General features: G+C 35.8%; 2 long non-coding RNA genes across 2 annotated transcripts in view; one reads left to right on the top strand and one right to left on the bottom strand.

Annotated features, from left to right (window-relative positions):
* The window catches only part of LOC112652825 (uncharacterized), a 49,262-nt gene that overhangs the window by 12,909 nt on the left and 10,727 nt on the right, over positions 1-25,626 (top strand). Inside the window, exon 3 of the long non-coding RNA XR_003131747.3 lies at positions 23,769-23,951. This is a non-coding gene — a long non-coding RNA (uncharacterized LOC112652825). The remainder of the gene's footprint in view (positions 1-23,768; positions 23,952-25,626) is intronic.
* On the bottom strand, positions 11,573-23,943 carry LOC112652824 (uncharacterized). Its single transcript, XR_003131746.3, has 2 exons — positions 23,804-23,943; positions 11,573-11,987 (listed from the first exon to the last, which is right to left on the bottom strand). It is a non-coding gene; the product is annotated as an uncharacterized LOC112652824 (long non-coding RNA).

Below are 25,626 nucleotides of genomic sequence, written 5' to 3'. Positions count from 1 at the left end.
CCATTGTGTCCCCTTCCTCTCTTATCTTGGAATACTTCTTTATTTTATTTTTATTTTTATTTCTTTTTTTACTGTGGTCTTTTTCATAGTGCTGGTTCTCACAGATTTTCTGTTTAGCTGAAGTTTATAGAAATATCTTTTTGAAAATGAGGGTCCCCTTTTAGTTCTTTTTTCTATTATGACATTATTCCTTTGATATCATTTTATTAGTGCTTTGGGGGAAAAAAAGAAGCATAGTAAAAGCTTAAACTCAATGAGCCATCTCGAAAGATAAACAATCGTACTAAACTCTTCAATGTACTTTTTGTTCTTAAACATTCTATGACGCCCTGGGTTCTAGTGCCGGGGCCCATTAGGGAGCCCTCCCAGATAACCAGCTGTGAGAGAAGTAATCAGGACCCGGCAAAGTAAGTAAGGCTGTGATGATTCACAGCAGCTAAGTTAACTCATCAGCATTTTCCTGACCTGTGGTAAAGGAGCCAAAACTTTATAGCCAGATAACCAGGCATTGGACACAGGCTGCCCCAGGAGGGAGCTTGATGGGTGCGTGAAGTCTGCCACCAACACCCCCCAGCAGAAGGACACTTGATTCTCATTCCTAAGGGTGGGTCTCAGCTGCTCAGCACGGTATCAACTCCAACCACAAAATCCAAAATCTAGACACGGAATTCAAATCTGTGCCCAGAGTCTCCTTAATATGTTTATCAAGTTTCATTCCCCAGAACTCCGCAGTATGAATCCAAGTTATTCTAGGGAAACTATAATACACCTTATCATTTCACAATCCTTCTTTGTCCTTCCTGTCTATCACCCCTTCTGATCTCAGCTCGGATGTCATTTTAGGTAAGAAGCTACTTCCAACCAGGCAAGTCACAGTGGCCTTTGCTGCCTCTGAATTCTCCTGGAATACTTGAACCTAGCTAACTGCATTTATGTCATTTCCTTGTGTTATAATCACTAGAATATAACTCTTACCATTAGATTGTGACTTAAAGTCACAATCCATAATAGTTATTTAAATATTTATTAAATGATCATTAAAATGAGAAAATAATGGAAGGAGAGTAAAAAACTTAGACTATGTAAATAAGGCTGCAGACAAGGAGACTGGGTTTGATCTGGGTTTTCAAGCCCTTAATGAATAGGCATGACTTTCTTCATGTCCTGGGAATCCTAAGGTTACATGAGGACTTGCTACTCTGTACTGCTTGCAAGGTTGAGGTCCTGGGCTCCAATTTTTAACTGTCATGTGACCTTGAATATGTTACTTTCCAAATATCAATTTCCTTGTCTGGAAAACATAACATTTCTTGGTATAAGGAGGATTAAATGAGAAAACATTTCAAAAATCATCACTTTCTGAACAATTACTGGTGGAATCCTCACACCTGCACCAAAAATGCACCGTTGAGGCACCTGAGTGGCGAAGCCTGTTAAGAATCTAACTCGGTTTTGGGCTCAAGTCGTGACTCAACCTCGTGATCTCAGAATCCAGAGATCCAACCCTGGGTGGAGCCTCACAGCAGGCTCTGTGCTCAGTACGGAGTCTGCTTCACTCTTCCCCTCACCCTCTCTCCCACCCTCGATTCTTCCCCTGGCTCCCACTCTCTTTATCTCAAATACATACCGACATACATAAAACCTTCAAAAATATGTATCTTTAAGATTAAAGAAATTTTGAATGTTTTGAGCATTGATTTTTTTTTCAAATTTGGTGATTTATTTAGCGTGTTTATGACTATTCAGATCAATTAACATATACCTTTTTATTGTAGCAAGAACACAACAGGAGACATACTTCCTCGATTTCTAAGTGCAAAATACAGTGTTGTTAACTACAGGCACAACGCTGGACAGCAGATCTCTAGAACTTATTTATCTGGCATATACTCACTGAACAGCTCTTCCCCATTCCCCTCCCCCCAGCCATGGCACCTGCCATTCTACTCTCTGTTTCTGAGAGTTCGACCATTTTAGACAGCTCATGTATAAGTGGAATCAAAACAGTCTTTGTCTTTCTGTGACCGTCTTATTTTACCTAGTATAACGTCTTCCAAGTTCATCTATTTCATTGCGTAGGGTAGCATTTTCTTCTTTTTGAAGCGTGAATAATGTGCCACATTTGCTTTATCCACTCATCTGTTGTGAACATTTCAGTTGTTTCCATGTTTTGATCATTATGACTAATACTACAACAAACATGAGGGTCCAAATGTCTTTCTGAGACCCCAATTTCCATTCTTCGAGGTATATACCTAGATGTAAGAATGATGGATCCACTGATATTTTTATTTTTGTTTTTTGGGAAACCTCCATATTGTTTTCCATGGTGGCTACACCCATGTTGTATTCCCAATGATAGTGTACAAGGGATCCCATTTCTCCACATCTTCACCAACACTTGAATCTTTTCTTTCTTTGTTTTAGCCCCTCTAAGAGGTATGAGGTGATACCTCATTGTGGTCTTGAATTGCATTTTCCCAATGATTTCTGATGTTAAATTCTTTTCATGTACCTGTTGGCCATTCATATGCTTTTTGGAGAAATGTAAATATATTAAGATTTCTGCCTGCTTTGTAATCAAGTTTTTTTTTTTTTGGTTGGTTTTTATTTTATGTTATTTCCTGTGAAGTTGTAGAAGTTCCTTATATATTTTAGGATATTAACTCCTTGTCAGATATATAGTTTGAAAATGTATTTTCCCATATTATAAATTGCCTTTTCATTTTTTTGATTGCTTTCTTTGCTGTGTAGAAGCTTTTTATTTTATTTTTTTTGAAGCTTTTTAGTTTGATGTAATTCCACCTGTCTGTTTCTGCTTTTGTTGCCTGTGCTTATTGAATCACATCCAAGAAATTATGGCCCTGACCAATGTTATGAAATTTTCACCAATGTTTTCTAGGAGTCATAAAGTTTTGCATCTTACATTTAGGTCATTAGTCCATTGTGTTTTTATTTTTATATATAGTGGAAGATAAGAAATCAATCTCATTCTTGTGCATGTGGCTATACACTTTTCCCATCACCATGTACTGAAAGGTTATCCTTTCCTCATTGTGTGGTCTTGACACACTTGTTGAAGATGATTTGATAATTATGTGTGGGGTGTTTTTTTGGTTTTTGTTGTTGTTGTTGTTTTTAGTTTTCCATTTTGCTCCATTGGTCTGTCTTTATGGCAATTGGCATGCTATTTTGATTGCTATAGCTTTGTAACATGTTTGGAAATCAGGAAGTATGAGGAGCCTCCATCTTTATTCTTCTTTCTCAAAATTGTTTTGACTAGTCAAGGTTTTCCATGATTTCATATGAATTTTAGTTTTTTTTTTTAATTTATATTAAAAAATGTCTATTTATAGGTATTGCTGTGAATCTGTAGATTACTTTGGGTAGTATAAACATTTTAATTATATTGTCTTCCAATCGATAAACATAGGATGTATTTGCATTTATTTATGTCTTCTTTAACTTCTTTCATAAATATTTTATAGATTTCAGTGTACAAACCTTTCACTTCCTCGGGCATTTTATTCTTTTTAAGCTATTTTAAGTGGGATTCTTTCCCAATTTCCATTTTGGATAGTTTGTGTTAGTGTACAGAAACACACTGATTTTTGTATATTTATTTTAGTGCCCTGCAATTTTACTGAATTTTTTAAAGTGTTTATGTATGTGTGTGTAATATTTAGAGTTTTCTACATATAACCTTATATCATTGGTGAACAGAGAGAATTTCACTTCTTTCTTGGGATGCCTGGGTGACTCAGCAGTTGAGCATCTGCCTTCTGCTCAGGGCATGATCCTGGGGTCCTGAGATTGAGTCCCACATTGGGCTCCTTGCATGAAGCCTGCTAATCCCTCTGCCTGTGTCTCTGCCTCTCTCTCTCTTTCATGAATAAATAAATGAAGTCTTTTTTTTTTTTTTTACTTCTTTCTGTTTAGGGTGACTTTTTTTAAAGATTTTATTTATTTATTCATGAGAGACAGAGAGAGATAGAGAGAGAGAGAGAGAGAGAGAGAGAAGCAGGGACACAGGCAGAGGGAGAAGCAGGCTCCATGCAAGGAGCCCAATGTGGGACTCGATCCCAGGACTCCAGGATCACACCCTGAGCTGAAGGCAGGCACTAAACCACTGAGCTACCCAGGGATCCCCTCTGTTTAGAGTGAATTTTATTTCTTTTTCCTACCTTGGTCTATCCAGGACTTCCAGAACTATATTGAATATAAGTAGTAAGAAAGGCATCCTTTCTTGTTCCTGATGTTAGAGGAAAGGTTTCAATTTTTACTGTTTAATATGACATTGACTCTGAACTTTTCATATATGGATTTAATTATGTTGAGGTAATTTTTTTCTAATCTTTTTGTGTTTTGGAGTGTTTTTATCATGACAGTGTGTAGAATATTGTCAAATGCTATTTCAGCATCTTATTGAGATGATCATGAGATTTTAAAACTTTATATTTTTAATATGTTGTATCACATTAATTGATTTTCTTATGTTGAAATATTCTTGCATCCCAGTGTTAAATCCCACTTGGTCACATGTTTGATCCTTTTAATGTGCTGCTGAATTTAATGTACTGCTATTTTTTTTTTTTTTTGAGGATTTTTGCATCATTGCTCATCTGGGATATGGACCTGTAATTTCCTTTTCTTATACTGCCTTCTTCTGACTTTGGTATCTGAGTAATGTTGTCTGTATAAAATGTGGTTGACAGTGTTCCCTCTTCTTAATTTTTTGCAAGAGTTTGAAAAAGAGAGAACAATTAGTGTTAATTCTTCTTTAAGATTTTGGTAGAAAGAGATGCCTGGGTGGCTCAGTGGTTGAGCACCTGCCTTCTGTCCAGGGTGTGATCCCCAGGTCTCAGGATCGAGTCCCACATGGGGATCCTGGCATGGAGCCTGCTTCTCCCTCTGCCTGTGTCTCTGCCTCTCTCTGTGTCTCTCATGAGTAAATAAATAAATAAAATATTAAAAAATATCTTGGTAGAAATAGTGACATCCTCTGGTGTTGGATTTGTTCATTGTTGTTTTTCTTGAGACATTTTTGTTCACTGATTCAATATTTTTATTAATTACAGGTCTGTTCCAATTTTCTATTTTTGCATAATTAAGTATTAATAGGTTGTATATTTTTAGGAATTTATCCCTTTCTTTCTATAGAATCAGTTGTAATATTTCTTCCTTCATTTCTAATTTTTTATATCTGAGTCTTCTCTTTTTTTTCTTGTTTAGTCTAGCTACAGGTTTGTCATTTTGTCCATCTTTTCAAATATCCAACTCTTAATTTCATTGATTTTTAAATATTTTTTATTTTTTTTTAAGATTCTATTTATTTATTTATGAGAGACACAGAGTGAGAGAGAGAGGCAGAGACACAGGCAGAGGGAGAAGCAGGCTCCATGAAGGGAGCCTGACAGTGGGATTTGATCCCAGGACCCCAGGATCACGCCCTGAGCCAAAGTCAGACACTCAACTGCTGAGCCACCCAGGCATCCTTTAAATTATCTATTATCTATTTTATTTATCCTTTGATATTTATTTCCTTCCATTTGCTAATTTTGATTTTTTTCCTTCCTATTTTTTAGTCCCTTAAGGTGTGAAGTTAGGTTGTTTATTTGAGATATTGCTGCTTTTTAAATGTAGACATTTATTGCTATAATCTTTCCTCTTAGTACTGCTTTTGCTGCATCCTTTAAGTTCTGGTATGCCATGTTTGGTTTTCATTTGTCTCAATATATTTCTAATATTTCTTTGGGTTTCAGGTTTTACCCATTGATTGTTCAAGAATGTGTTGTTTAATTTCCACATATTCATACATTTTCCAGCTTTTCTACTATTACTTATTTCAAGTTTCATTCCGTTATGGCCTGAGAGGATATGACTACAGTCTATTTAAATGTGTAAAGACTAGTTTTGTGACCTAATATGTGCTCTCTTCTGGAGACTATCCTATGCATAAGTGAGATGAAAATGTATTCCCCTGCTACTGGGTGGAATGTTCTGCAATAGCTCCAGTTGGTCTATAGGATTTTTCAAGTCTACTGTTTCCTTATTAATTTACTGTCTGCGTATTTTCTCCATTCTTGAACATGTGGTACTGAAGTCTTCTATTATTATTGTATTCCTATCAATTAGTTCTTTCAGTTCTGTCAATGTTCACTTCATGTATTTGAGTACTCTAATGTTGGGTGCATATATACTTATAATTGTTATATTTATCTGATGAATTAGAACTTTTGTCATAAAGTCACCTTCTTTTTCCCTTGTGACATTTTTTGGCTTAAAATCTATTTTGTGTAACATAAATATTGCCATCACTTTGTACTCTCTGGTCTTATGCCGGTGGAATACTAACTAGACAGATTTTTTTTTTTTTTAAGAATCTATAATTACTTTCCCTATCTGTTTTCTGACTTACCGCAAGGTTGGATGTTGGAGGATACTCCATTCCTTTCCCTCTCTTGGGAGAGCAGCTTGAGGTTCTATACCTTTTCCCAGTTTCCCAGAGCAATGCCAGCTGCAGCAAGCTGTCCTTTACTTTCTTTTGTTCTTAGCTGCCCCCAGGCATACAAACTATGCCAGTCCTGTCAGCAGTCTGGATAAGGTAAAACAGAAACTACAGCCTTGGGCATTGGAGTCAAGCTCCACTCTTTCTCCTCAAGGAAGAAGTCACAGGCAAGCTGATTTCTCTCAGTACAAAGTTGTTTGGGCTTGTGATAGGGAAATAGGTAAAATCAAATTACTCTTTTTATCTCTTATGTGAGACTATTCACAGTCAACTTTGTGCTACCTGAGGGTACTGTGACCTATTAATAGGAATCTGAATTTCTCCAAAAGTTATTTTGGCCTGTAGATTGTTGTTACATTAGTACTTCGGGGGGTGGGGATGGGAAGAGGACTAAGACTTTCCATGCCATCATCTTGGATTACTTTTTGCCTAAAAAATTGCATTTGGATCATTCATTATCTTCATTTTCCATATTTAGTACAGTCCATGAAAATAATCTTATGGGAGAAAGATGGCAAATAACTTATATCCCATGTACCATTCCAGTCAGTAGTTGTTGTCCACCAGAGCAGGAAAAGGAAGATCACAGTGAGTGAGCAACGGCTGCCATGGTCATAGGATAGGGAGATCTTAGCATGCATGTCAGACACATGCTATTGCTCTAAAGAAATGCGGCCTACCAATGTCTCTTACTAAGCAACAATAAGGATTACAAACAACAATATTTTGATCATAACATCTGGCTGATACTGAACACCCACTGTGTTGATTAGCACCCCAGTGAGGATTAAGAAAGCTACGTCACATATGCTATCTGCCTCATTCAGTTTTCAGTACAAATTAGAAACTGTTACAGTCATTACTCTTGAGTTATCCGAAGTTTAGAAAGGTTAGGTAATTATCAAAGTCGCAAGCCTAGCAAGATTCAAATCCAGGTTTGTTTTAAGACACACACCATATCACCTGCCAAATAACAGCATACACTGAAAACGGTGTTTCACAATTTTTAAAGGACTTTCTCATAACCCACCTCATTTGTCATGTAAGAGATCTGTAATAGGGTTGTGGTTGACAGGATAGATGATACCACTCATCTGACTTGTCAAAGGAGATCAAAGGCTTTTCTTCAATTGATATACACACTGCCTGAACCAGAAGCAACCTGATATAATGGAAAGAGTCAGAACTCAGACATGTTATTAACTTACTTACCCATTCATCTTCCATGCAAATATACTTTCACTGTCTTCCGTGTCACAAGCACTGAGCTTTAATTCTCATTTTGCCTCTTCATGTCTTTAGAATATTGTGTAGTTTACTGCCTCATGATTTCCTAATATCAGAGCAAGGGATACCCTACCTACTCAAACAGATCCTGATGCAAATTCTCACTAATGCATGATTCACTCATGAGAAAAATATCCCATATACACAGTTGCCATTATCACTCTAATAATCTTTTAATTTTAAAATTGTGGACCAAAGAAACCCACACTATGTAGTTCTCATTATTTGCCCAATAATAATGTAAGTATTTTAGAAACAAAGAATACATTTAATCCCCATAATAACACTGCAATGTAGTTACTATCATCGTCACCATTTTTCTCTTTTTTGCAGTTTTACAACTGAAACACAGAGAAGTTAAGTGACTTTCTCAAGATTACATACTCTAGAAGTGATAGAGTCTGGATTCTAACCCAGAGATTATTTCCAAACCATGCTCGGACCCATGATTTATGGTGCATCATAATGTTCAGAAGGTCAGATTAAACGGAATAATAAATGCACACACCTAAGAAGGAGTTTAAGACATAGTCTATATTCAATATGTTAGTATCCTTCCCTTGTGAGCCTAGGTTTTATAACTGCAAAGCTGTGGTGCTGTCACTGTGCCACACTGCCTCTTTAAATAGTGACAGAAAGGAATGCTGTGTCAGAGGAATTCTAAACAAAGGATTCTGTAATTCATATCACAAAAATAGTCAAGGAGAGAATATGGTTTCCTGCAAGAAAAAATTCCCTGGAGCTTTTTCTCCCTCTCCAGTCTGCATTTTTATAATATCAGGTCATTGAGTATGATTTTAGTGACTCATGTTCATACACAATTTCAAACCTAGGTAGTTAATGAGACAATAAATTATTTAGCTGAAAAGAAAAAGCAATATAGATTCCCATTCTGCAGGGAAGCATCTTGGAAATAAGAAAAACTTCGCTATAAGAATTTGTCTTTTCCTTCCAGTTAATTGACTATTTATTCAGAAGGTTTTTGAATTCAGAATGCATAAAAATGTATGTATGTGTATAATAATTGGCCTCACTCTTTGAGGACTAAGGTAATTCACACTTTCTTTACTCCTCCATCCATCCATCCATCCATCCATCCATTCATTGAATAATGTATTGGGTCAGGGTAGGCTTCCTTCACTATCATTTGCCTAAACTCTATTTCCTTAGGAAACAAAAAGCTGACAATTGTAACATAATTCCAAGAGCTCTAGAATATTCTGACTGCTCCAGGATATAAGCCACATTTAGTAATTCAAGAATAAGACCAGATCACATCAGTAAGGTCAGTAAGAAGCAATACTTCTTTTTCTATTGTGTTCCTTAAATGGGTAACAAATTGAAAGCTACCGTGTCATTCATGAAAATGGAATCAGAGACTGCCTAATTCTTCTAAAACATATCTTGAAAGAACCATAATGTTTCATTTTTCTGATTTTCCCTACCAAGAAAATCAATTAGAAATACTATTCTCTTCCATGTAAGCTAAAAGCTCCCCCTACTGTTGAAGAAACTCTTAAAAAAATAACCTTCAATTTTTCTTGTTGATCAAATCAAATAACCAAGGCTTTGTTCCACAAATAGGACGAAAATAGAAGGGAAAGTAGAGTGATGGTGGTGGCGAGAGGGAGGGGGGAGGCAAAGGTCAACCTCCATGTCAGTCAAAGATCATATAGTTTGAATATGAGAAAGATGCTGTAATATTTTGTTCCCTCAGTCAGTCTCATTTCATATATGTCACAAACAGTGTGACCATTTTATCATCCTACATAGGATCTCAGGTTTCAAGATAGCTTCTTTCTATAATATATCTCTCCAGTGAAAGTCAATTAGTTCCTCAGATGTTGCACACAAGAATTAAATGATTTGTTCTAAATGCTACAGGAAAAAAACTAACATATTTTGGACTTAATGAGCAGAGGAACATCTCACGTTCAGTCAGATTATGAGTCCTGGAAGACAGATAGCATTAGTAGAACCCAGGGAACCCCTTACGAAGGAGTTACATTTCTTAGCCCGGGTCTGTGACAATGACTGGAGTGCAACTGGTTTATTGGGTAAGAATCCAGTAGCAAGAGAAGAGAGGGGGATAAGGAAGGAAGAAAGCCAGTGAAGCTTGCCTTATGAAAGATTATTGCTGTTGGTGAATGAGATATGGTCATGCTAGCGAGCTCCGACGGATGTAGCACACGCCTCAGAGTTACCCTCTTGGGGGCAAGGAAGCCAACTCTCTCTGCAATGGGTTGGTGGCTCCTACATGACTCAGGCCCTTAATTGTATGACACTCCAAACATGAATGGAGCAGGTGATGCATGTGCACCTGGCCAGAAATAAAGCCCCCGGAGAGCCACAGGTGTCTGCTGTAGGTGGCCCTGTGGTACACAGACGTGAGTTTGATGGAGTGTCAGCCACCTCTGGGTTAAATGACACAGCAGATTATTGAAAAAAACCTTTTACTCTTTCTACATTAAATCATACTTATGGCAAATCGAGAATGTCTTTGGAGCTCTTAACGATTTGTTCACCTGAACCTGGAGGTTTATAGTCCGTATCACATAGGCAGTGAGGCTTACCAGGAAGCTTTGCAGACTATGGACTGGGGCACGTGGAGGTTCAGTAACTCAGAGCAGAAATATTTTGAATAGTAACAGCCAGAAGGCCCTTTGGTTGTCATTACACTGTTGTTTTTGTTTTTTGTTTTTTTCTTTTTTTGCATCTGGGAGGTAATTGTTTACATTCCTCTGGCCATTGCTACACCGATCAGATTGAGCCTTTGGACATTTTAGCTACACAAACAACTCCAGCAAAGGTACAATTTCCACTTGAACTTATCTATAGCCTTTAACAATGTTACATTCTAATTGGAATTAAAGGGAAGAAAACAGCTCATACCAACCAGGCATATCTGCTTCTCAAAATTATCCTTGAAGGAGAGTTTATCATTGAAAGTAAGAGAGGTTACTGACATTGTCTATTATGAATTTTAATTAGGTCATCTCTCCTTTATCCAAAAGTCAATCTTACTAACGTTTTATTTAACATGTAATGGGAAGCTTTTTATTAACAGTGTCTGCTAGAGAACAAATAACTCAAAGTGGTGATAGTAAGTTATTTTAAACCATGTGACTTGTACCATAATAGACTATTTTAAATACAATAAGCAATGCAATTTTGTCTAGAACTGAAATATTAGCAGTTGTTGTGTAGGTGGTATGCTGTATATATTTGACAATATAAGGGAAATTCAAAAATTCTTTATGGATTCTTAAATAAAACATTCCAATCCCAGACATAGGACTTACTTGAATATGTTGATTCAAGAATGTACAAGAAGTATTTGTGGTTATATATTTTATTCAAATATCATGAGTTCAAACATTAGCAAAAATGATGCTTTTTTTTTTTTTTTTTAAGAAAAACATCATTGGAATGATTCCACTTCCATATCTTGTTCCAATGTATGTATTTGGTGGGGGAGGAGGGTGGATTCCTGATTGCACCAAGCAATTCTCTGATACCAGCTTGGTTCCTAGGATTCAACTCAATTCTGATATCTACCAGGATATAGCATCAGATTCCACATGTCAAGGTCTGAGTCCCACAAGAGTGCCCCCAGCCACACACACACACACACACACACACACACACACACACACACTTCAGATTATCACTTCCAAGCCCAGGTTGTTACTTGTGCTTCTGACCAACTGCCTATAGATCAGAAGTTCCATTGACCTCTCCTTGGTTGGATTAATTTGTCAGAGTGGCTCACAAAACTCACAGGAACATTTTACTTACTAAATCACCAGTTCATTATAAAAAGATGTAACTCAGTAACAGCCAGGGGGAAGAAACGCTTAGGACAGGGTACAGGAAAGGGTTACACGTTTCCATGCTCATATCCATTTGTTCAACAACCCAGATACTCTCCACCTTCTGTCCTTTTGGGTTTTTATGAGACTTCATTACATAGGCATGACTGATCAAAACATTGGCCGTTGGTGATGGATTCAATCCAGAGCCCCTCTTTCCTGCTAGGTCAGGAGACTGGAACTGAGAGCTCCAATCCTCCAGTTCTGATGGCAACTAGTTTCCATCCTTGAGTGAGGTGATGTAGGCCCCTTGTCTCTGTACTCCTAAGTATAAAATTAAAATCCATTTGCTACAGATTTCGTTCCTTAGAGAATTCAGCCTGTGAAAAAAAAGTGAACATTTAAAATTTTTATAAGCAGCAATTTATAAATATTGCCCATATTTTCCTTTGCACATGTTAATAATAGTTATGTGACCTAGTCATAGAGGGTGAGGAGCTTAAACACAAGCATTTGGGGGTATGATGTGGAGCGAAGAGAGTTTAAATTTTCAATCACAATACTACCGTATCCTAGTTCTTTAATATTGCAGAAAATAATGTTTTGAGGCACAGTTTTTAGCTATTAGAGTTGATAATCTGAATGTTTCAGATAAAGATGGTTATTCAACTAAGATTTGTGATTTCCCGTCCATAGCATGTAGTTGTTGATGAGTGGCCACTCACTAAGGCCTACATTTCTTAGAATTCCTTGAATCTAGGTACAACCACATGACTCATTCTCTTTATTTTAGAATGGAGAGAAATGCATGTCATTTTCAGATCAGTTTGCTGAAGCAGGACAACTGCACTATCACTTTCACCTACCATTAGTTGGATGCTGTGGGCCCAGTGAACAGCAGAACAATAGAATAGAAGGAACCTAGGTACCTCCGTCACTTTGTAGAGGGAAGACTCACTCAGATTATCTGCATGAGGCACCTGGGTGGCTCATTGGGTTGGGCAGCCAACTCTTGATTTCAGCTCATGTCATGATCTCAGGGTCTTGAGATAGAGCCCCACATCCAGCTCTCAGCGAAGAGTCTACTTGAGTATTCTCTCCCTCCCTCTCTTTCTGCCCCTTCCCCCACTCAAGCCACCCTCCTCGAGATAAGTAAATATATTTATTTTTTTAAAAAGATTACCTGCAAGAAAGGACTACGTGAACTAGGAAATTTCTATGCAAAACTCCTGAATTGGCATTTCATCCACACAGCTTCTAATATTTGATAATCTTAATTTTATTTCATCTAAAATAAATTGCACATTTTATTTTGTGAAATTCTGAAGGAGTAAGTTGTTGAAATCACAGTAGTACAAAATGACATCGGTGAAGCTAATATAGATAATGAGGACGCGTAAATAAATAGGTAGATAGATAGATAGATAATGCCAGAATAAGGCACCAGAGGTTTTTTTTTTTTTTAATTTTTTTAAAAAATGAAAGCATGTATGTCTTACTGTGATTTGCCTCAGATGTCTCTTCTAAAGATATTTTTTCACAGGTTAATTTTTTTAAAGAGTATGACAAAAAAACGGGGAAACTGGGTGGCTCAGCCAGTGGTTTAATGTCTGCCTTTGGTTCAGATTATGATCCCGGGGTCTTAGGATCAAGGCCCGCACTAGGCTCCCCCTGGGGAGCCTGCTTCTCTCTCTCCTGATATCTCTGCCTTTCTCTCTGTGTCTCTCATGAACAAATTAATTAAATCTTTTAAAAATAATATGACAAAAAAAACATAATTCCTTCAATGAGAGTTTGAAAAATAGAGTAACATATATTAAGGGAGTGATAAGTATTTTTTAAAAGCTTAGGAAAATAATAAATTATTTAAAAAGTGATAAAATGAATAAAAGTTGTTTTATGGTATTTTGTTACTTCTATTTAGAATTGGAAATAGTTTTTTTTTTCTATTTTCCTCCACATTTATTGATTTAGGGCAATATTAACATAATCAACTGTGGGCTTTTCTGCACACATTACGCATATAAATGGCATATTATTTAGTGTGTTGCATGGTTAGTATTCTACATCTTTTATTCAGGTAAAAAAGAACTATTAGCTCTGCTTCCCTTATCAATTTAGTGTGAGATGTTTTAAATTGTAACACAGACCCAATTTGAATCCAAATCATGGAGTAGTCTAAAATGATATCATACAGTAAGAATAATAAAGGTAAAAACAATTATTAATAATATGATGTTATTCTATTAATGTGGTTAAGAATATTTACAGGTTCAGATCACCATCCTTTGAAATATATTAAACCATGGAACAATTGTATTGAAATTTTTCTGATATTTTACCTCCATTTTCTTGTTAAAGATTTTATTTACTTATTTGAGAGAGAGAGAGAGAGAGAGAGAAAGAGCAGAGAGGAGAGGCAGAGGAAGAGGGAGAAGCAGACTCCTTGTTGAGCATGGAGCCCAGTGAAGGACTGGATCCCAGGACCCTGAGATCATGACCTGAGCTGAAGACAAATGCTTAACCAACTGAGCCACCTGGGCATCCCTCATCTTTTTTTAAAGAATAATATAGAGTAAGATTTTTTACTATTTAAGTAGCAAATACATATGGAACTGGAGGATCAAAAAGTAAGTCTTGACTAAAATATTAAGTTGAATGATGTTAGATACCAAAAGTGAGCTAGAATCACTGCAAAGAAATTTCAAATTAAGTGAATTTTATTTAGATGACTAACCCACTTTAGGAGGATAAAAAGCTCAAGCTTTTGGAAATAAATGGAGTAGTTATTTGTGAAACATATTACTTTGGGGGAACAATGAGTGTCACTATAGTACTCCACAGTAGGGGAACCCAAAAGTGAGAAGGGAGGAAGATAGAATTGAAATTGGAATTGGAGATACAAGTGTAAACTCATGGTTTTCAATAGATAGCCAAATGATAGATAGATAGATAGATAGATAGATAGATAGATAGATAGATATAGGAAAAACACATAATGTAAATCTGTGTGTGTGCACATGCGTGTGTGCGTGTCCTAGTGATGTCTTTTGAAAAAATGAGAACTGGGAGCATGACAAAAACTGAGAATTTGGATACTAATTCCATTCTTCCATAAAGGAATCAAAGTTTCTTAAGAAAGATGGAAAGACGGTTATAAGTAGTTGTAGTGACAAATAAATATATATATTTATGTATATATGTCAAGGAAAAACATGTTCTTTCTTTTAGTAAGAGAGGATATATAAATGTAAAAAAGTTGGAATTAGAAAATCACTATATAGCAATTATGAAAAAATGATTAATTTTGTCATAGAATACCAATGGATGTATAGACTCCAATTCCAATTTCAATGTAAAAAATGATTAATTTTGTCATAGAATACCAATGGATGTATAGACCATGGGTGGAAATTCCATTGAAAGTGCAAACTGTATAATCTCAAAATAGCTCTCCCCCAAACACTTATTAGTTACAAAGAGGCAGTTACCTTACAGTGGAAAAACTTGTCTGACTTAACCAAATCAAGTGATCAAAATTAGTTCTGCACTAATGTAACAAATCAAAGTTGTATACCACTTGAAAGGATGAAGTGATATTCTTGAAAAAAAGCATACTTGAAATATATTATGACAAATAACAGGTAAAACAAAACTTGCCAATAACTTATAAAGCCATGTTACAAAAATTAAACAGTCTTAGGGATTTTTTTTCAAACAGGAGCAACACAGAGGAAACATGACAAATAAATGGAATTCATTATCCTTGATTGGATTTTTTATATGGAGAACATTATTGGTGCAATTGGAGACATTTGAATGTGGTTGGTGGAATAGATGATAGTAATATGTCAAAGTTAATTTCCTAATATGATGGTTATAGTGTAGTTATGAAGATGGTTACACTGCAGTTATGAAGGCGAATGACATTATTTTTAACAAACAGCACTGAAGTATTACAGAAGATGGGACATCCAAATTATAAATTACTCTCAAATATTTTATCAAAATTTATTGGGAATTTATGGCCTACAGGCTTTTCAATATGCATGACCATCCAATGAATGCTTTTTAACAAATATTTCATTTATTTTTATGTCAAAATCATACCTAGGTCTATATAATCAAGCTTGTTAATAGCATTACTCAATATTATATGTTTTTATGTTACTAGAATATATTAATATTTAAAATATAGATTTTGATAATTTTCCATGTATTATGTTACTTTATATTTCAGGACTCTGTTCTTATGGATACAAATGTTCTAAGGGGTTATATCAACTGTTTAATCTTCTGTTCGTGTCAGAAATTATGCTTTGCTCCTTTTGGTGTTTTATCATCATTATTTTGTCTTAAATTCTGTGTTTTCTTTTCAGGCTTTCTTTTGGTTCATCATTTGAAATAATTTGAAATGGCTTTTCAAATCTTTCAACAACATTTAACTGTTTCCTTCTTAATTTTTAGTTCTAAACGTTCTTAACAAATTCTGCATTACCTTATATTATTTCCTAAAATTTTAAACATAACTTTAAATAGATCAATAATCACCTTAAATATAAAAGGCCTAAACATCACAAATAATATAGATTTTCACATTGGATAAAAGCAAAACCCAACTATATGCTACCTACAAAAAGCCCACATTAAATATAAAGACAGACAGTATGTAAAAATAAAAGGTACAAAATGTTTATAATAATCAAAATAAAACTGCTAATGTCAGAAAAGAAACCAGATTTATAACAAAGAATATAACCAGGGATAAAAATGGTCATTTATAAGAAAAAAAGGGATTGACTTCTCAAAAATACATAGCAATCTTTATGCACCTTATAATTAAAACTTTAAAATACATGAACAGCAACAAGAACAATAACAAAAAAGAGACAAACCAATAGAGACTTAACTGTAGAAAACAAACAGATGGCTACCAGAGGGGACATGGGTGATGGATGGGTGAGATAGGTGATGGAGATTAAGAGTAGATTTATCATGATGAATACTGAGTACTATATGGAACTGTTGAATCACTGTATTTTAACACTTAAAAATAATATAACACTGTATGTTAACTACACAAGAATTAAAATAATTCTTAAAAAGAAAGGAAAAGCTAACCCCAAAACTCCATGCAACATCAAAAATAAATATATAAATAAAAATAAAACATATGAACAAAATTGACGGAATGTCGAGGAGAAATAGATCCACAATTATAGTGTAATATTTCAACACTCTTTCTCAATATTTTATAGAACAATAAAATAGAAAACATGTAAATATATGAAAGAATTAAACATCATTATGAATCGACTTTAGTTAATTGACTTTTATAGAATACTCCAAAAAAGAAGAGCATTATACACATTGTTTCCAGATATACTCCAAAAAAGAAGAGCATTATACACATTGTTTCCAGATATACATGGAGCATTTATAAGATCAACTATATATGGGTCAAATCGTAAGCCTCAAAAAATGCTAGAAGATTCAAACAACATAGTTTTTACCTGACCACATACAATTACATTAGAAATAAGTACCAGAAACATATCTGGGAAATCCCTGATATTTGGGGAAAAAATGATGAGATTCCAACTCTCCCATAAACCGAGTAATACATTAAAAGAGAAACTAAAACGTATTTTGAGCTTAATGAAAATGAAAACCAGCATATACAAATTCAACTATATGCAACTATAGTTCTGCTTAGATATTATCAGCACTGAATGCTCATAGTAGAAAAGAAGAAATGCTTCTTAGTTTCCACCATAATAAACCAAAACAGAAAAGCAAATGAAACCCAAAGTAAAAAGAAGAAAGGAAAGAACAAAGGTCTCTGGGGAAAAAAAAAATCACACAACTACAAAATAGAAAATCAATAGAAAAACCATAAGCTGGTTCTTTGTGAAGATTTTAACAACAACAACAACAGCAAAAAAAAAGATAACTTTCTAGACAGACTAAGAAAAAGAAAAAAAAAAGAGTTGAAAAACCATAAATTAAAGAAAAAAAAATAAGAATGAGAGAGGCGATATCCCTAATAGATTCTTCCAACATTAAAAAGATAGTAAAGAAATAACATGAACACCTTATGGCAATAAATTTCACATGTTAGATGAAATGGATAGACAAAAGCTAAATAAATAGGAGAAATAAATAATTTAAATAATCTGATACCTATTCAAGAAATTTAATGTTTTTTTTTAAATCTTCCCACAAAAGAAGTTTGTCCAGAAGAAAGTATGATTCTTAAAAAGCAAGAAGAAATGAAAATAGTCTCCAGTGCATTTTTTTTTTCAGCAGCCAGGTAGCTAGAGAATATATGCGCAAGCTCACCATACTCAGTACGCTGGTTATGCTATAGCAGTGAGATGATAAATGATGCACATAGCATTCATCAATGTGGAGGAACCTCACAGCAGATATTGTGCAAAAGAAAACAGATTTTCTTCCTAAATTCGTGCAAACCACACCCAAGAGCAAACACAACGAATCCTGCAGATTGAAAGTCAGGATAATTGTTACCCATGGTTAATTAAGCTGATTGTGACACTGAAGCACAGGTATTGTGCATTTCAGTGTCAGTGTTCATTACATAGGGGTGTTCAATTTATCAAAATTAGCTGCCTAGTATATTTACGCCAAGTGCTTCTCCCTACATGAAGGTTACATTTTACTAAAAATATTTGAAAATGAAAAATGTTAGCCACTATATTAAAAAGCGACTTCAAAAACGCACTTGTTCTCCACCCTTCTGATTCATTTCCAAACATACTTATGTGTTTATCGGTAACACTTGCTCCATTGCATTGAACCATAAATCAACAAAAACTTTCTAAACAAATTAGGATTGTATTTTTCTAAAGCATAAACACACTCATATCTTTGCAAATGGGCAAAAGCATTATTAAGTTTAATCTTTTCCACAATGTGAATCATTCTTGCCTATGTCACAATTGATTAAATGATGCTCCTACTGTTACAAAAGGGTTAACTTGTTCTAAGTTTTCCTTGACTAATATGGCACACCACTACTTTTAGTCTTAGAAGAAAATAAAAACAAAAACAGAAAAAACAAAGGAGTTAAGCCGAAAAACTTACATGAATTGCAAAAATTAAGTGCAGTTAAATTTCTGATGATCTCATGCAATTGGCTTTCTTTTTGCCATGATTTTATAAAATGGTCTTAAGGAAACCATATTAATATTTTTAATTTAAATAAAAGGTGACACTGATCACCTCAAAGTTGCTAATACTCCATCAGAAGGGTAAGCTCAAAATTATTATAAAACAGTGTTTTTTCTTTCTTTTCTAATGGAAATTAACACATATGCTTTTATTTAAAATTTTATTTATTCTTCCCTTAGAACTTCATGATTCGTAATTCTAGGTTAATAATTCACTTGAAACTAAATTAAAAAGTAGATGAGGTTGGTCAAATGCTAGTTGATAAGTTACAAATATATTGAAGGAAAATAGTTAACGATGAACTGTAGGGCCACAATTTCAAGACTCCTGTCAGGTGAGAGAAATTTATAATATGCCAAAACAATGATATGCGGTTACATGCCATAAAATATATTTGTTCAATCACAACCTGGAATGAAAAAAAAAAGTGAAATTAATTATCCCCACCTTGGCGGAAATAAATAATGGAAAAACATATTGCTGAAAGACAGTAGATGTTTTTAAATCATTAATGAATGTGGGAGAGTTTGCAAATACAGCACTTCAATGTGGATGAACCACAACTCTGAAACACCAAATCTCTTTTATCCAAACATCAAATGTATTATTTTAGGAATTCCTTCCTTGTGGATATTTTGGTCCAGGGTAGAACACTTAAATTATTGATTAGGTTACTTGTAGGCTGTCATTTGCAATAGTATCATCTACAGAGAAACTATAGTGCTGTAGTCGGAGAGCCTCAAATCTCATCTTTAATGCTATCAGAACAAAGTGTACTTAGGAATCTCTACACCCAACCTCAAAGATTTATGAGCTTCCAACCCAAATACGGCATTGCACTTCAAGTATCATGGGGAATGAATCAGACAGTCGACATTATTTATTTGGGATGGCATTGGCATTGATCCACAGGTAAATAACTGGACCCCCTGAGTAAAACAGTGTTAAGTTAATACTCACATTTTAACTTTTTAAAATGTGAGTATTAGTCCAAGCTCTGGAGGAAAAAAAGTAATTTCTGAAAGGCTTCTAGAATTAAATGTTCAACTTTTGAAATAAACACGTTTGTGGTCTACTGATGTTTGTATCAATCCCGTGAATCCCTGCCATCCGAAATAGCAATCTCCATTTTACATCCATCATTTGTTGTTTCATTTAATCAGATCTTTTCGGGTGTCTTGAACCACCTGAACTCAGCTTGCCCAGAATGAGAAGGATTTCGATGAGTAACCGTAGCGAAGAATAGATTTCATTGCAATATTGATTTTCGACAGGGCCCAAGCTGAGTGAAAATATTATATGAATATAAAGCTGGTAATAATTTCAAGCAAATTGGATCCCACTAACCACTTTACAGACATTTGGCCTTCAGCATTAGCCCTGAGAGGCAGCTCGCTTGCTTACTCGCTTGTTTTCTAATACAAGTTAAGATCAGAAATCAAAAAGACCAATAAACAAAGTGTTTTGGTACTGAAAAAGCGCCCCTTATTTTTTTTATTAATTATTTTTTAAGATTTTATTTATTTATTTATTTGAGAGAGAGATGAGAGACAGAGATAACAGAGAGAGGGGAGAGCAGGTGTGGGGAGGAGAGGGACAGGCACACGCCTGGCTGAGCAGGGAGCCCAGGCCGGATCTGGGCTAGATCCCCAGACCCTGGGATCACAACCTGAGCCCAAGACAGACACATAAGCAACTGAACCACCCACGTGCCCCAAAACTGCCACTCTCAATATACGTAAAGCATTGGAAAGTAGAATTTAAAAATAAAAGATAGGGACTCCTGGGTGGCTCAGAGGTTGAGCAGCTACCTTTGGCCCAGGGCATGATCCTGGAGTCCCCGGATCGAGTCCCACATCGGGCTCCCTGCATGGAGCCTGCTTCTCCCTCTGCTTATGTCTCTGCCTCTCTCTCTCTGTCTCTCACAAATAAATAAGTAAAATCTTAAAAAAATAAAAATAAAATAAAAAATAAAAATAAAAGATAATTATAAAGTAATATGATTTTAGAAGATAAACAATTGAAATAAATTGATAAATTACAATTACAGAACATTAGTCAAGAAAGGCTTAATCATGGCATGCGAGTTTTTAGCATACTAATTAGATTTACTGCAGTACTTATGGTTCTGTATTTTGTATTGATGTGAAACAGTAAATTCTGAGCACACAAGCATAGGTGTTTGCATCTATAATTGTGAGCCTGAGAGCAATTTCATCGACAAAAAAAACAAAAACAAAAACAAAAACTCTAAATCTACCACTTGCTTGCATCAAAGTAAATCCCAGGACAAACAGAATCTCAAAAATCAGATTACATGCCTGTAAGAATATAAGGACATTTTTAAAATGAGTAATCTTAAGTAATTTTTTTAGTGAAAATTACAAAACTCTACGCCTCAATGTACACATTGATGAATTTTATTATACGTCTTTAACCCCTGGACAATAACAGCACCATTTTAAAATCAACCAGAACAACTCTCACAATAACAATAATAATTTTTCAAAAACAAATTATTGGGGTGCCTAGGTGGCACAGTTTGGTAAGCATCCAACTCTTGATTTTGGTTCAGGTCCTGATCTCAGGGTAGATGAGATCAGGCCCTGCCAGGGGCTCTGCATTCAGCAGGGAGTCTGGGCGCTCTCTCTCCCTTTGCCGCCACTCCCCTCCACCACCATGCGCACACTCTCTCTTGAAAGTATAAATAAATCTGGCAGTTTCTGTCTTGGAGGTGTGCACCCCTCGGAGGTCCTGTGAAATGCCTGACTACCTGAAGGACAGGTGCATGGGAGCTCGGGGCCCCGGGTGAGTGGGGCCCTGCAAAGGCCCTGGGCTTCCGTGCGATGTCTCTCCATGACCTTGGACTTCCCATGACCAGACACGCTGTCAGTGAAACACTGCTTAGAATTCTAGTTTACCCCACACAGAGCTCAGCGATCACCCAGGTGCGATCCTGACCCAGAAAATCTTCAAATGTAGCAAAAAGGTATTGTTTCAATCCACCGATTCCTATGAGAGATGTTTTTTTTTTAATTATTTATTTATTTTTTATTTATCTTTTTAACATAGCGAAAAACAACTGAAGTCCTGCTTCACTTAGAAATGGAATTTCCTACACAGTATTCCGTTCAGTTACATTTTGACCGTGCAGTGCAAAACATGTTAAAATTTATGTAACTGTGAAAATTTGCAAGCTTGAGGAAAAACAAAAGCCCAAACACTTTCACAAAGTAAAAAAAAAAAAAAAAAAGAAAAGAAAAGAAAAAAAGAAAAAGGTTCAGTATCGACCCCTATAAACGCATCAGTCTAGTTACCAAGCGCTTTTGTGGCCAAGAGAGGGGAAAGTCCTTATTATCCAACCAAACACTTCTTTAAACGCAGCCCGAAAGAATTCTCTAAGAGCCCAGCTAACTGCACTATAACACAGTCACTTCAAAAGTCCATTTTTCTCCTCCTTTGTTGAAGGAAAGTGTCTGGCAGATGCTCAGCTAACAATCAAATGCTGCTCCTAGACAACCCGTGGACAAGATGAAATTTTCTTTTTTAGCCAGAGACAAAATAAATATTGCAAAAATCAAAGCTCATCCTGTGATGTATGATATACTGGAACCAAAAACTTGCCTGTTCTGTCTTTATAAAATAGATCTCATCGGTCGGCTTCAGGAGCCTTCATTATCAATGAGTAAAAGAAGTTTCTCCTCGGACTGGAGAGTTAGAAAATCTCTTTTTATGGATGTGCCAATGCACCATGGCCATTTCTGCTCTGATGACAGATGGCTCCCTGGGCCTCGCGACACATGTTGCATTTGCTGATTCTCTCTAAAACACAAATGGAGTCATCTTGGGCATCCTTGGTCCATCTAGGGGGTTATTAGGATCCTGATTCAGACCTTGGCATCCAAAGTCAAATGGCTTGAGATAGGTCCTCAGCCACGAGTCCTGGCTTTGTGTCCTTGGATAAGTTATTTGATTTTCCCATGCCTCAGTTTTCTTCTTTATAAAATACTTGCTCACTTGGGAGTGGGGGGCAGGTGGAGAGAATTGTGTGATCCCATACATGTTACCTACGTGCAAAACCACCGTTTGACATGTCAGTGCTCAGCAGCTGCCAGCTGGCATCATCATCATGATGTTCAGATTTTTCTCTACTCACAAATACCATCTTTTTATTGGAATTCATATGATAATGCCTCACCTGAACGGCTGTACACCCTATCATTAATACAGCCAATGGATATATAGATCTGAGGGTGTTTTTTTTTTTAATTTTTAAACATAGACCCAATCTCACTTTTCTAACAATTTTCTTAATTTAAATTCTTATAATTTGGATTTCAGAACCGAAAGGCATGCATGATTTGAAGGATTTGGGTACATGTGAAAAATACGCCCTCCAAAAAAATTTGTATTATTTATGCCTCTTGCCATTTATGAGAGCATCTATTTTCCAAAACAGTTTCAAATCTGCATAATATCAGGCTTGGAATTCTTTTAATAGGAAGACTTAGAAACAGATACATCATTTTTGCAGCACAAGCTGGAATTTTAAACAGAAATTTGTACTAAGATCAATGCATGTTTATTCGAGATTTGAATTTGTTAATTTTTGAACCAACATATCATGCATTCGCCCCCCCCCAACACCCTGCCAATTGTTCTACTTGGATGTTAGTACTTTTCCAACTGTTTTTAAGTTAACAAATTGAATTTGCCTTCAAACTTTTACACATTGGCTCTAAATGGAGCAGCAATTAGTTGCATATTAAGAATCACACCATTTTTTATTTGTACCGATTTACGTGAAGACCAATTTACATGAAAGAGTCTGTAAGAAAAATAAAATGTCAATGTTACGGATACAAATTAAGCATCTTACTCTACCAAGCCATTTGCTATTTGTTATAAGAGTTGCCAGGAATAAGAATGTTTCTTAAATAACTGAGAATTTCCGTCTCACATTTCAGAGTCTTGAGAACCAGAAGGGGGCCGTGATCCCCACCTTGCAGTGCCTCTTCTATTCCCCAGCCATCCCTCTTCTTCATCTCTTGGTGTTTCTCAAGGCCTCTGCCCTGCCTCTACAACTAACTCCCCACCGCGGTCCACCCACACACTCTTCTGAAAATGGTGTTTACCTGGACCGTTACAAGGTGGGCTCATAGTCATCACATAGTCATAGTCATCACCTGTGTGATGCAAAGGAACCTACGAAGAATGACACCCGATGGAATGCTCCACATTCTTTTCCGGACAGTCTCATTTACTTTATGCTTAAATGAACTTCTCACTGTAGAACAATTTTAGATTTACAGAATGATGAGCAAAACGGTGCGGGAGTTTCCGTGTATCACACCCAATGTCTTGAATTGTCATTCTACATCAATATGGTATACGTGTTACTATTAACTATTACGGATACAGCCAACTGATCGATATTGACACATTATTATTAATCAAAGTCCCCATTTTATTCAAATGTCTTTAGTTGTTACCTGTTGTCTTTTTCTGCTCCAAGACACCATGTTATGCTCAGTCATCCTGTCAGCCAAGTTCCTCCTGGCTGTGACCTTTCTCAGATTTTCATTGTTTTTTGTCACCTAACAGGTTTGAGGAGCATAGATCAGATATTTTGCACAGTGTCCCTCAATCAGGATTTGCATGATGATCTTTTTTCTCATGAATAGACTGAGCTTATGAGGTTTTTTGTTTTGTTTTGTTTTGTTTTTATTTTTTTTTCACAACCTTACTTATGTTGTGACAACCTGAAGAAGCAGGATGGATCCCATAAACAAACAAAAAAAATTGCTCCAATATCTAGACAGATGATTTCACACACATCAAAGGTAATAAGCAATTATCTTGGGGCACCTGGGTGGCTCAGTCGATTAAGCGTCTGACTGTTGGCTTTGGTGAGGTCATGATCTCAAGGTCCTGAGATGGAGCCCCAAATCAGGGTGAGATCCATGCTCAGCAGGGAGTGTGCCTTAGACTCTCTCTCTCTCTCTCTCTCTCTCTCTCTTTTTTTTTTCTTTTCTTTTTTTTTTTTTTTAGTATTCATCCAGCTTGGTGTTTCCTAAAGTTTCTGGATCTGTGACTTAATGCATGTCATTAATTTTACAAGTTTCTCAGCCATCAAAATTTCAAATATATTTTTTCTAGTTTCTCTTTCTTCTCCTTCTGGTCATCTACTACATATATGTTAGACCTTTTGAAAAGCATCCCACAGTTCTTGGGTTTTGTATTATCTTTTAAAAGATTATTTTTTTTTTCTCTTTGTATTTCAGTTTGGGAAATTTTGATCAACCTACCTTTAAGCTCACTGGTTCTTTTGTAGGCCTTGTCCAGTCCATGGACTTGTATCAGACAGCTGCTGTGTTAGTACTTGTTGAGATTACTTGGCAAGTAATATTTTTTTAAGGTTCAGTATACTACCTCTAGATCCATACAGAATACTAAATGTAGATTAAACTTTTGGGGGCCATGGACTTTGTATGGTTTTCCCCTTTTTCCTGTGCACCTAAAAGAAATTTTGGTGTGTCGGAAGTGAAAAATAAGAATTCATTTATTGGCTGACTTAAAGTAGATGTAAGTATGTTGTGATTTATTTATTTGTTTATTTTTTACTTACAGATTTTCCTTGTTTATTTTATTTTATTCTTATTTTTTAAAAGATTTATTTATTCAGAGAGAGTGAGAGAGGCAGGGACACAGGCAGAGGGAGAAACGGGCTCCATGCAGGAAGCCCAACGTGGGACTCGATCCTGGGTCTCCAGGATCACACCCCAGGCTGCAGGCGGCGCTAAACCACTGCGCCACCGGGGCTGC

This window comes from Canis lupus, chromosome 4 (assembly GCF_003254725.2).
Source record: "Canis lupus dingo isolate Sandy chromosome 4, ASM325472v2, whole genome shotgun sequence".
Classification (NCBI taxonomy): domain Eukaryota; kingdom Metazoa; phylum Chordata; class Mammalia; order Carnivora; family Canidae; genus Canis; species Canis lupus.
Note: the sequence above shows the minus strand (reverse complement) of the source record. Positions and strands in the feature narration are given on the sequence as shown.